The sequence below is a fragment of the Ammospiza caudacuta genome, chromosome 8, assembly GCF_027887145.1.
Source record: "Ammospiza caudacuta isolate bAmmCau1 chromosome 8, bAmmCau1.pri, whole genome shotgun sequence".
NCBI lineage: Eukaryota > Metazoa > Chordata > Aves > Passeriformes > Passerellidae > Ammospiza > Ammospiza caudacuta.
In genome coordinates this window covers 37,906,092-37,918,838 of record NC_080600.1, presented here as the reverse complement: position 1 = coordinate 37,918,838, position 12,747 = coordinate 37,906,092, and positions in this window count along the sequence as shown.

Sequence of the window (12,747 nt, the reverse complement as noted above, 5' to 3'; positions counted from 1 at the left end):
ACAAGGGCAAGGTTCACGTTAGATTTAATTTGACAGCAAAGGAAATGTAGAGTTCCTTTCCTCCCCTGCCCTTCAGTGCTCACCACCTTCCTTTCCAAGGCCTTTCAGGTCATGCCCCCACTCTGCTTTCCTTGCTCTCTTTCTCTCCAATTCCATTGAGGTGATCCCCTAACAGAGCTTTCCCACGTGGAACTGGGCACTAACACAAGGTAACTGAGCTCATCTGCTCATCAACAGGATAAAAAGGAGTCTCACACCTCACAGTCCCCTTCCTCCTCTCCTTTACTCTTACCTATGCAGAGCCCTCAGTCTCTGCTCATGTGACTCCCTGGCAAATCAGTTCAGCTCTTGAAGAATTGAGTTGCACAGGAATTTGAAGCTGACTTCCTCTGTTGGGAAAGTCTTCAGTCTCCCTCCCTGCCTCTTCTAATCCTTTCATTTGAAATCTTCAATACTCAGATTCTAAATTCTGTGGCCCTATCACCTGCTATGCATTATCTATTGAATAAGTAACTTTTTTTTTTTTAACAGACTTAATTAATTAAATAGACAGTATTTTTAAATGTATTTTATACAATTTTAATGAAGCTAGCTCAGGAACAGGGCTGACTACACTCAAGATTAAAAGAAAAAGTAATCAGATACAAGGCTAAGCAAAGAAAGAAACTTTTCACTTTTTCTTTCAGCAGCAATAAGCTCTTAGTTTGACTCCTGTTTTGTAAAGCCTACCAGCCACAGAAAATGAACAGAAGGAAGTGAATGGATCTCAGGCAGCACAGTGAACCAAACTGTCTCCCTAAGAAGTCAAAACTCAGAGCAACTGCAAGACTGAGGGCAGATTCATGCACCTGGGAGCTGTCAGGGCAGCAAAGTGGGACCCCAGCTTTTGGGACCAGCAAGCTGTTAGACCAGTTTAGCTATCTTGTCAAAACTTCCTTAAGCAAACAGCCAAACTGCTAAACAAACACACGAGTTCTCAGGTAGGGGCCAAGAGGTTGAAAAATATGAAGAGAACAGATGCCCCTCATTAAGAGAATTGAGCTCCTGAGGTAAAATATCTCATTACCTGTTGACTACATAATCATGGTCCTGCAGAGAACATTTCCCTGAAACAAAGCTCAAGAAAGAGGTCTTGAATAACAGTGTTTTGAACTAAAGAGATCTGTAATATATCTCAATGATAAATCATGTTCTTGACTATATTGCTCATCAGATTTAATGCAGCTATTGGTTAAGACACAGTGCAATTCTATTTTCATATATAGAGTCCACAGGACTTTTGAATGAGGTGGATGTTAGAGTGATTTTTAAAAGCAGAATGCTTGAAAAGCAGAGAGCAGGTCTTTTCCCATTTAACAATCACCAAAAAAACCCCCAAAAACAAAAACAAAAAACCACAAAAAAACAAAAACAAAAAAAAACCCCAAAAAACAAAAAACAAAAAACCCCACAAAGCACTTAATTTGAGTAGTACGCTGTGATTCTCTCCTTAACCTACCAACTAAGGAAAGCAGCTGCCTCTTGGTATGACAACTGCTTAGGAAAAAACATCAGATCCCTGCTGCACAGGCAAACTTACTTTCACTAAGTTTGAAATGTAGTCAGCCCAGCCATGTTGAAACTAGACTAAGTATGCTCAGATTGTACAGTTTGAATGTCTGGAGCTATATGGCTCTCCTCATATTCTGCAATAAAGGGGAGAGCATGCCATTTGCATGAATATTCAGTGTAGTGTATTCACCAGTCCAATAGTTTAATGATACTTCAGCCCAGAGAATAAACAGTCAACAGAGCTATGAATCCTTGAATCCACTCGCTTCTGCTTTCTTCCTACCAGCTAATGTGGAGGAAGTCGTAAGAAACTTTGTCCCCTCATTAAGCACTTTGTGGTCATCTGTAATAAAAAGTGTAACAGATGATGGATACAAGATCCTTTGTGATATTTAAGATGACTCTGTTTGAAAGAGATCTCATTAATTCATTCTCATTAAACAATGAGAACAAAGATTTTTCTATCTCTTCAGAATCCATTTTGAAATCCTCTGTTCTTAATAGCATACACTTTACATATACTCTTTCAGCTGCCATCCAAACTAGGGCCCATTGTGCCCTCTACAAGCCATGTCCTGAGAGGAAATTGAAGGTGCATCTTCCTGAACTGGAACATGGGATTGAGCTGCTGAGGTGACACTGACTGAGCCCACTTGTGCCATTGGCTGATATTAGCCGAGGTAATATCAACGCAGCCAGGGAAGCAGCTGTGATTACCTGTCCCTTTATCCATCCCGGCTGTCCTGACCATCGGGCTATAGAATTAGTCTCTCTCCGACCTGGTGAATATTTATTTATGCAAAGTTCAGCATTTTCAAAAGGACTCCCAAGACAAAAGCACCCCATCAAATACAACAGCATTGTGATTAAGCACCTCCCGAGAGACAGTGGCGCTCAGACTGCAAGGAAACCCGAGCTTCTGCCCCGAAGTCCCTTGACAAGGGACATTTTTTTTGAAAAAGGGATCCTCCTCCTGCTCTTCAATGTTTTGTGTAGGATTAAAATAGCACCTATAGGAGTAAGCACTGTCCTCGCAAAAAGCTGAGAAGTGCTTTGTTTATGACTTCTGCCCGGGTTCGGCACATCTACTGTCCACGGGCACTATCCAGTTCTGCGCATTAGCAGCAAGAGATGTCTGGCTGTCAGACCTACTGGGAACCCATAAAGGCTTCTTAAGGTTTATGGTTGCATTTAAGTGTCCATATCATTTCTGTAGAAATGTGTTGCAGTCTAGCTGTCAGCAAGAGGACTCTAGAACACTACAAACTCTGTACCACCTAAAAATGGAGTTGTAGAGGATATTCACACACCAGACAAAAACAGCTCCATGTGTTTTCCTCCTCAGTCTTTTCCCAAACGCCACCAGCTCATCCTAATGAGCTCCTCGGCACTGAGGTACACTTAATCCTGAATCAGCGAAACCTGATAATAATCCTCAGCTGCTAGAAATGGAATTATTTTCTGATGGCTGGACTTAATCCAACCAAAGGTCAGTACAAATAAAAAATTGCTGTCAGCTCAGGACTTAATGATATATTCTTACCTCTGTAGACCTATAATTTCTCTAGATACCTAAGAGGTCATGTCAATCCTAATGTCTCCCAGTTTTATGAATGCAACCATAAGCCCCTTTTAAATCAGATTACAAATGATTATTATAACTCTAAATCAAGGGAAAGGCTCACCATTTTCTCTAATTGGAAAGACTAATTTAATTATAATTATTTTCTTTCCAGGTGCTTTGTATTTGTTCCATTACATTACAATAGATAGTCTGCATTTATGGAAAAGAAACAGTTAATTGTTTATGACTTGGAAAGGATGAAAAATTAGTTCACATCTGCTGCTGTAGCCACACTTCAGCCACACTCTTATTGTTTCTGAAGTGCAGGTATCTTCATATACACTACATGGTAGCTTCATTGCTAATTTAAAGTAGCTGAAAAGATGGTGTAAACAGAAAACATGCTATTCTGACTTATTTAAAAGATCTGCTTCAATCTAAAATAGGCAATTGATAAAACCATCAGACATAAAAGCTAATAATTCAAGATTTACAAGTCAGTGGGCACAAAGTGGAAAATGGTAATGTATTCAATATCCCAGCCTGATTTTGCACTGAATTAACATAAATTGACATAGCCTCCAAAGCAAACCTTGTCAACAACCTCACTTTGCCTTATTAACATCATTGTGGTATCTATATTATTTTTGGTTTTCAAATTTTCAAATATTAAATAGGCCAAATCTATATTCTGTGTAGCTTTACTGAATTTAATGATTAATTATTTATTAGATATCAAATGTATAACATCTGTGTAAGAAGGCTGACATATGTTAGGACCTTTGACTTTAATATATAAAAAACTGTCTGCTGAGTTAGGAATCTCTCTATAAATTAATTAGATAAACATGAATACAGCATTTGTATTCTTCTAAGCCTTTGCTTCCCTAGAGATGAGGATGATGCTAATACAAAGCACACAAGAGTGAATGTATGAGTGGATCCCTTTTGTCTTTGTATTAACAAGGTTCTGCTTTATGCTTTCTTAACTTTTTGGCGGATGGCTTTCACATTTCATAGTCTAAAGGTTATGGGTTTCATAGTCTAAAGGTTAATACTTTTCTCTGAAGCTGTTTCTGAAATTCTGCCAATATTACAGAAAATTATACCAGTACAACTTCCTAGATTTTTTCACTAGTGTAAATTTTGTAGGCAAGGCTTCAAGTAAGAACATACTTCTGGAAATATGTTTGCCTTCTTAATACATCCATGAAAGCACACAGATACACACCCACAAACCCAACTGATTATACTTTGGGTCATAATCTCTTATTCTGATAGCAAACTTCAATTTTATTTATCTCCATGGCTGTACATTTGAGCTGGCACCCATCTAAAACCTGCTTCTCCAGCTGTTTTGTTATTCTGCTATATAATAAGAAATAATTTTGCCAACATTCCTTAGGAAGCAGAGACTACTGCCTATACAAAGATATTTCCCTTTTCTCAGCTAGATAAAAAGTGTAGTATTTTTTATAAAATAAGGCAAGGGTCACAGTAGATCTTCTGAGAAAGTGCAGAGCCTTCTCTCCATAACAGCGTTTTTCCTCTAGAGATCCCTCAGTAGAGAACCAGGGGGGTTTATGATTTCTGTTACAACTTTGCAATAGAATAGGGGTAGTTTATAGGCAACTATGCAAGGTTGTGCCCATTCTCACATAATCTTCTTCCAAATAAAGCTGCCTATAGCAGTTATATCCAAGGAAACTGTGCCAAGAGCATCAAACAGCGTTCTTTGCCTCAGTAGGGTCCATAGTGACATGCATGCAAAGGAACTCTTGCTTTTTCAAAAAGCAATCCTGAATAAAAACTCTTCTCAGTCAAGACAGAGGCCTTAAGGAACATCCTGCATGTTAACAAACATCTTCAGATAATGCCGAGTTTGATGCTCATTTCCTAGCTATTCACAGACTCTCTTAATGGAGCTCTTTCACTTCTGTGGCTTAGCCTAAGGAAATCCTGCAAGAACAATGTGTGACTGAAACACACACAGGTTTCCCAAATGGTAGCAAGACCCATTGATGCTGCTTCAGATAGCACCAAGACAGCAAGTTATAATACAAGCTAAACAAGAAAGAGTCTTGTTTGTATAGGATTGATTTGGGTTCAAGCTTTTTTCCTTTCAATTTGCAGTATATAATGTAAAGTGTCCTTCAGTGAAGAAGTTATTTAGCTGCCAGACTGCATTATTTTTCCCCAAGCATTTCAGTAGACAGACTTTCAAAACCACCAATTGCTTACTCCCCAAATCAGCATTTCCACTTACTCTTCTTAGTAAAGTAGCCTGGAATACACTTGCAGATGCTGAAGATGTGGTGATAGAAAGAGAAGCCTTAAATACTCAATCTCTAAAATCAGATACCATGGTAATGTAACAGTTTTATTAATTAAGGCTGATTTATGCTGTAGAAGATGCCTGGTTTGGTGCTTCTGGAAATTGTACAACCTCTAAACATTTACAGAAAATCTGCAACACTGAAGATGTTATAACTTTCCTGGGACTACCTCTATGAGCAAAGGAAAATCCTTAGGACCCATGGATTATAGAGCTTTCCTGCAGAAGTCATCAGCAGGGTAGAAGTGATTCCAGTACATGGACATCTTTTCATTGTACAATAGATTCTGACCATTAATTCATGGTCTAAATAAATCTAAGATCTAAATGTACCTCCTTCTTCATCTTTATTTCTGTGGCATTATCCAGTCTCTTCTCCAGTCACAATCTCCTTAGGGCTAGTGCTGGTACACTCTCTAGGCAGAGTATCCCTACTGGAATTTTATGCTGTTGTGTTTCCTGGTTTATTATTGTTCTTATTGCAGAGTTTCCTCAACAAAGAGGGCACACAACCTTTTTGTATTCACAGCAGGCATTACAGAGCACACAGCACTACCTGATTATCTGTCTTCTCCAGAAGATCATATTGATCAGACAAGCAACTCCTAAAAGTCTAGATTGCTTTTTCCATTTTATTTGTGAATGCACATTATTTCTCTGTTGAGATGCTTGAATCACATGATTCTAGGAAAGTTGTCTAAGTAATTCTGACTAACATTTGCTTCAAATACTTGGGGCTTTTCAGCAGAGTGATTACAGTGGGCCCTGTGTGGTTAACTGATGTGCTGAGCAAGAGTGATATATTGCAAAGTGAAGTATTGGGCAGGAAAGCTAAAACAATGAGTTACTCAGAAAATAGCTGGAATACACCATGTTTGTTCTTTGCCTTTTTATACATTAAAATTCTTTGGAGCTTAGTTATTCAAACATTAAAATGTATCCAACTTTAAATTCAGCTTCAAAATCTCACATCTCTAGTCATAAGCCAGTTCTACTGGCAAAAAGCAATGCTCATTTACCCATCAGGCACTTCTAAGCACATCTTTGGATGTTGTTGCTGTTGTATAGTTGAGCTATTTGTCTTAAGTAAAAAAGTGGCATCTGTGTGCAATTTCCACTTGGCACCAGTATCTCCTTTTGATGACAGTCTGTACTGTTTCCCTTTCTTCTCCCAGTCACTCCAGCTGCAGGACCCAGATGTCAAACTCAGGAATGTATTTTTTCCCAGCAGTGCTATCTGATTCTGTTGTTGGCACCTCTGCTCGTAGCTGCTCTGAGGCTGCCTGTGTGCAACTCCCTAAGTTTAAAATGCAGACAGTGCTTTTTTATTTATATGCTAAAACCTTTTCAGTTGCCTTAATTATGGGAACTGAATATTATATATTCATCAGATACACAAACACACAGATTCCATTATTTATAATATTGGTTTCATGACAACTGTTATGCTTCTGTAACCAGAAACTGGGAAGCAAGAAGAAAGCCTCAAAAAGTGCTAATGAGACATCAAAAGTAGTTGCTTACTTTCAATAACTGATCCACACAAAGAAAGGTAAATATAAAGCTATCAAAGGGTGATTGATGAGAATAAAAAGTAAGGTAGAAAGGAAAAGGTGAAAACAGAAATGCATTAAAAAGGAATGAAGAGCAAAGAGATGAGGGGAGAATAAAATATGTTAGAACTGTCTAAAAACATTCTGCTACCTGTCGCCAAAAAGTGAAGTCCTTTAGAAGAGAACCAAGGCAAAAACTTATTCCAATTAATACCTCTCTGTAATTCTCTCTTTTTTCTTTCTCCTAGTTTCATGTTTTCCTCTTGGGGACGTTTTGCTGCTGTATTTGATTCTCCATCACAAAGACAAGGTATTTGTCTCCCAGGGGCTTTGCTGGAGCTCACTGCCATCCAGTGACTGGTCAGGAACTGAATGTGTCAGGCAGCTCACATCCTCCTGCAGGCACCTGACAGCACCTCTGTGCTCACTCTGATGCACTCTACCTGACAAAGGAAGTTTCCTCTCTACAGAGCCCTCAAAGAACTGCATTTCTCTCCCCCTGCATGAATTGTCTTGTGGAATGTAATAAGCATAAATTTGAGACAGCTTCCATCTTACACAAATGGTAACAATTCCTCTACATTGATGCACATAGTCACAAGAACAGCTTATGAAGACAAAAGAATGGTATTTTAACAAGGTCCTAGTCAAGAAATGAAGCATTGTTAGGTTAAAAGAGCTAACTTGAAGAGAAGGGATGTGAAGGGCTGAATTATTAGGATGAAGGAATAGTAAGTGGTGAGTAACCCCAGTCAGGTAGATAGACAGACTGGAAAGTTCAGAGATAAGAAAATATTAATAAATTTTATAAATATATATAACTTTGTAAATATTAATGCAAAAATCAATTATCTTGGCAGCCCATCTGATTTCTATCTTAATATATCTGTTGGACATTGAACTCTGAAGTGATAAACTGCATGTAATTCACATTTTACAAATTAAAGAACCATGACCAGAAGTTTAAGGATTCAAATACCAAGAGAGAATTAGCTTGAAATCCAGGAATATAAAATGTTTACTGGATATAATCCATTTAATCAATTAATAAATTAAATTAAATTTGCCATTCCGTCTGGCAAGGTGCCAAGACCATGACTCTTTTTCATGACTTACGTATGCTTATGTGCACCACAGGTATGGGATGGGTTCTGTGTGAGGAACAGAAATACACACAGGACTCTGCAGCTGTAGATAGACCAATCAACTACTGAATTACACAGAAGATAAATAGATAAGAGAGTGTAAAACAGACTGACATAAAAATGAGGGAGCATCTGGTTCAAGCAGCTATTGCTTATTAGCACATAGCTAATCTGGAGAACTAAAAGATGCTAAAAGTTCATCGGGACAAAAAAAGTGGTGTCATAAAATTAGTGGAAGAAAATCCAGCCTGGACATTAAAAGCAAAGAGGCCATATCTGGCTTTAGAGGTTCCTGCTCTGAAAACTACTGGAGGCTGGCAGAGCATTTTGGGGAAATAGCACTGTATACTTTCTGTCTTCTCATATATCCTTTCCTGGGCTCTGATGCTGGGCAGTGCCAAGACAAGACAAACCTTTAGTCTGACCAAGAGAAGCTGTTCTTACATGCAGGTTTTGGGATTTGAAAAGTCCTACTGAAATCAGTTGGATGTCTAAATTCTCATACAATGCAGGTCTGAATACCCAGCTTTGAGTAGGAACAATTAAGTAAATAAAAGAGAGATACTTCCTTCTCTTTTTTTAACAGCTTCAAAAAAGTTAGTAGTGGAGAGACTGGGCTTGTGAGTTCTGTGAGAGAGGATGAAACAGTTTCATGAGAAAGCACAGAAAGCAGGAAGACAACTCTGCTACATTTGGCACTAGACAGAAAGCTAATGAGGCTGAGGCTGATGGCAGAACCACGTTCCTGGAATGAGACTGTGGCATGATTGTTGCCCTCCTACATGGGATAATAGGAGTCGGGGCTTTTAGTTGGATTCTCTGGGACTGTCCAGATTCAGTAACCATGTCCCACTTTCAGCACCAATAACTCTAGCACTCTTACAGAAATGTCCACCTATGCACCCTCAGTTATCAGCCATTTCTGAAAATGTATTCTCAATTATTTAGAAGCATGCAAAAGCCTCAATTACAGCTGATTTAACTCAAGAGTTATCACAGCTGAGAGTGAAACATAGCTGCAGACTGCAGCAGCAGTGTCCATAACTCCACAGGGATCATGACAGGGAGACTTCAACCAGGGGAACCCCATACGAAAAAAATGGTGTGAGAAGGTAAATTCTAATATTTTGGTCCTGAGGGTGAAAAGACCGATATTAAGAGTACTGCCAAGAACAGAATACACTGATAGAATACAATTTACCCCAAGAGATAAAGGACTTCAGTCACACAAGTACATTATCCTTACTTCAAAAATATTTGACTTTAACATGACAATTTGTAATTACTCTTATAGTTCTTCCTACAAATAAACTTAGAAAGATGAGTGCTCCTTGGAGTTTGTGATCAAAGTGTCAGAAACAGCCAGATATGCTTGTAAGTGTGAAAACTGAAAATGTTGCCATAGAGATGCAAAAGGAAAGCATGCATTTAAGAGACAAAATTGTGACACCTAATCACAGGTAAGATTAGTGAAAGAAGACAAAGACAATGTATTTAGAATTTCTAAGGAAATTGTCACATTCTTCTGTTCACCATAATTTTTTAATACAGCAGGATTTTATACAAGAGGGGGACAGGGTTTCACATGCCTTCTCTAAGAGCTGGGATGAATTCAGGAAGAGATCAGCTTTGCTCAACCCTAATTTATTGAAATAATTAGATTGTTTGCATTGTGCTTTATCTTTCAAATGACCACCAGGCAGAGCTGAAGATTTGAGAAACTTTAGGACAGACCTTGTGTCTAAACACCAGAGCCAAGAGATGTGTACACAGCTGATGGCCTACACTGTCACTGAAGATAACAGAACATTCCCTTGCTAACACTTTGTGGGTTTTTCCAGTATATAATGAAAAATTTGACTCCTAGAGATTTTGTGTTCATCATGTTCACTTGAGGTGAACAACTCAAAGTCATATTTACATTCTTGGAATTAAAATTTTCAAGGGAAGGAATGATTCCTCAAGTTAAGTAGTTTCTGTGACATGAAAGAATAACCTCAGTCTCTTGAAGGATAGATCCTACATTTGGAATTGATTTCAGGCAGATAAGGTCTGTTAGAAATAAAATCAAGATGGGTTGCTTCATGTACATCATGGTTTGCACTTCAGAGGAGACTGTGACATATTGACTGTGAGATTTAAAGGGTTAATAAGTCCAAAAGAGACTGCAGTATGTTTAAAGATTTTTTCTTGCCATCTACCAAGATATAAGGATAGAAAATAAGTTTATATGAGCATTGGCCACTGCAAGAGGCCCTCAAGGTAACAGAAAGATTGGACTGCACTGTACAAACAGTGACACTGGGCTGCAACAGAGTGATGACATTTCCTGTGGAATGGATTACAATGTGCAAATAAATTAAGACTAAGAGAGAAAAGTGACTTAACCCTCTGAGACATGGTATTATTATGGTCATAATCATCCTGAGCTTGAAGTGGAGAATAAAAACATTCAATGAAATCAAAGTCTGAGATTGCTCCCTAGCCTCCTTTTTTCTTTAGATAATAGAAAATATGCACTGTAAAACACCTTTTCTCTGATATATAAGAAAAGACAATCTGTGGCTTCTAGATTAAGTCAGCAGCTATTTTATGTGGAAGGTCTACTATGAGAACTACACAGATTCAAGTAAATATAGGGGGAAAAGTGGGCTATATTTTAAGAATCTTATATGGCACAGTAGAAGAAGCCACAAGATTTCAGGATCAGACTATAAATGTATTCTTTCAAAATTCTATAAAGGTTGTGGTGGGGTTTTTTTATTTTTTAGAATAGGAACTGTCACATGATTGTCCCAGTAAGAGGAGTTTGGCATGGGAAACTCTTTGAGGGTACAGCAAAATGGAGAAGTATTTCAGCACAAAGTTTTTAAAAAATGGAAACAACCCAAAGTGCCTAAAAGGGAAACATCACTATCATGTAGACAGAATAGGGACCAAAAAAAACCCCCACTATTGCAATTTTTTCTTTGCATTTTTATTATGCTCTGGGAAAACATTACCCAAGCACTTTTTCTGCTGACAGTCAACCATGATATAATTAGACATAGTCAAGTAAATTTGATATGAGAAAATACAATGAAATTTTCTTCCCCTTTCAGCAACTTCTTCCAGCAATTGAATACCCACACTGAGGAAGGAATACTGCAGATTGCTAATATGCACAGACTTCAGGTCTGAGTGTCTACTTCAGCCACTAATTTGGAACTCCAATTCTCTTAACTCTAAAACTGAATTTCTAATGTCATATAATTCATAACACAATATTTGACCCTTTTTTGCAGTAGATAGTAAAAGCAACAATTTTAAACTAAAGCAGAGCCAAAAAGCTAGCACTGTTTCATACAACTTTCAAATTCAATTGTATACCAGCATTCCGCAGAATAGGACTATTCTATTTCTATTATAAAATTATTCTATGGGTAATCTTCAGCTGGTCAGTATCCAGTAAATGAAGGAATATTCTTTATCAGCAGTATTCAGAATTGGTGTTTTCTTATAGCATCTTTGTGACAATGTCCTTTTGCCAGTGTTAGAGAAACTGCACCTTTAGGAGCCATGATGCAGGGATGAGTTGCACATGGCAAAATATACAAGTGATAGAGAATGAAGAAAAATAAGCACTTAGCTGAGTGAAATTTAAGGGTATCTGATACAACTATTAATTACAGCTAAATTAGCTGTTCAAATGCCATGAGCTAACATTGTGGAACCAACAAACTGACTTATGTTCACTGAGATTTTGTCTATAGTCTGCTCTCTAGCTGAGACTAACTCAGGTTTTCTAGAGTTTTTTGGCAATGAAAACAATGTCTGCAGGGCAGATGTCTGGTGGAAATAGAGACAAAAGCAGTGTGATAGAAGTAATCACACCAGATGTCCAGAGCAAGCAATTATCCAAAATAAAATTAATTGATTGGAGATTCAGATCTTAATGCACCAGTTACCTTTAATCACTTAGACCCTACAAACAGTGTCAAAGGTGAGACAAGTATGAATTTAGTAGTTTTCCTCTCCTAAAAAGCATCTTACAGCAATCAGTTGAAAGGTTGCTGTTATTCAGTGGTAGTTGATGAAAAAACATTTCTGCAGAGAAACTTTCAGATTTTTCCTCAAATTGTCAGACTTTTTTACATAAGCAATTTTATGCTTAATCCCCAATATTATACAAGACAGTGTAGGTACTTTAAACCATTTTTAAACTGATCTTGTTAAGGAACTGGTAGTTCATGCATCACCTGATCCAGAAGAATCCAGTTTGTTCAGAAGAAACTGTTATAAACATGCACACAAATATCTTAGCTTTCTACAGTAAATGAAGTGCACACAATATGCAATGTTATGAGTCAATTAAACAATTCTTTTCACAAAGGCTTTTCACAGAAATACTTAATGAATTAACACTAAACATTTCTTACTGTCCTCACCTTCTGCTGATATTAGAAGTACTTTCAAATTCTCTACTTTCATATTTACATGTGAAAGCCCCTTCTGCAGGTACAGGTATCATTACAACACACCAATTTCTGGGTTTGCATTTGCAAGTATGAAGAGAGCAAACACCAGCATCTACACACAAGTGCCACTCTGAAAATTAGC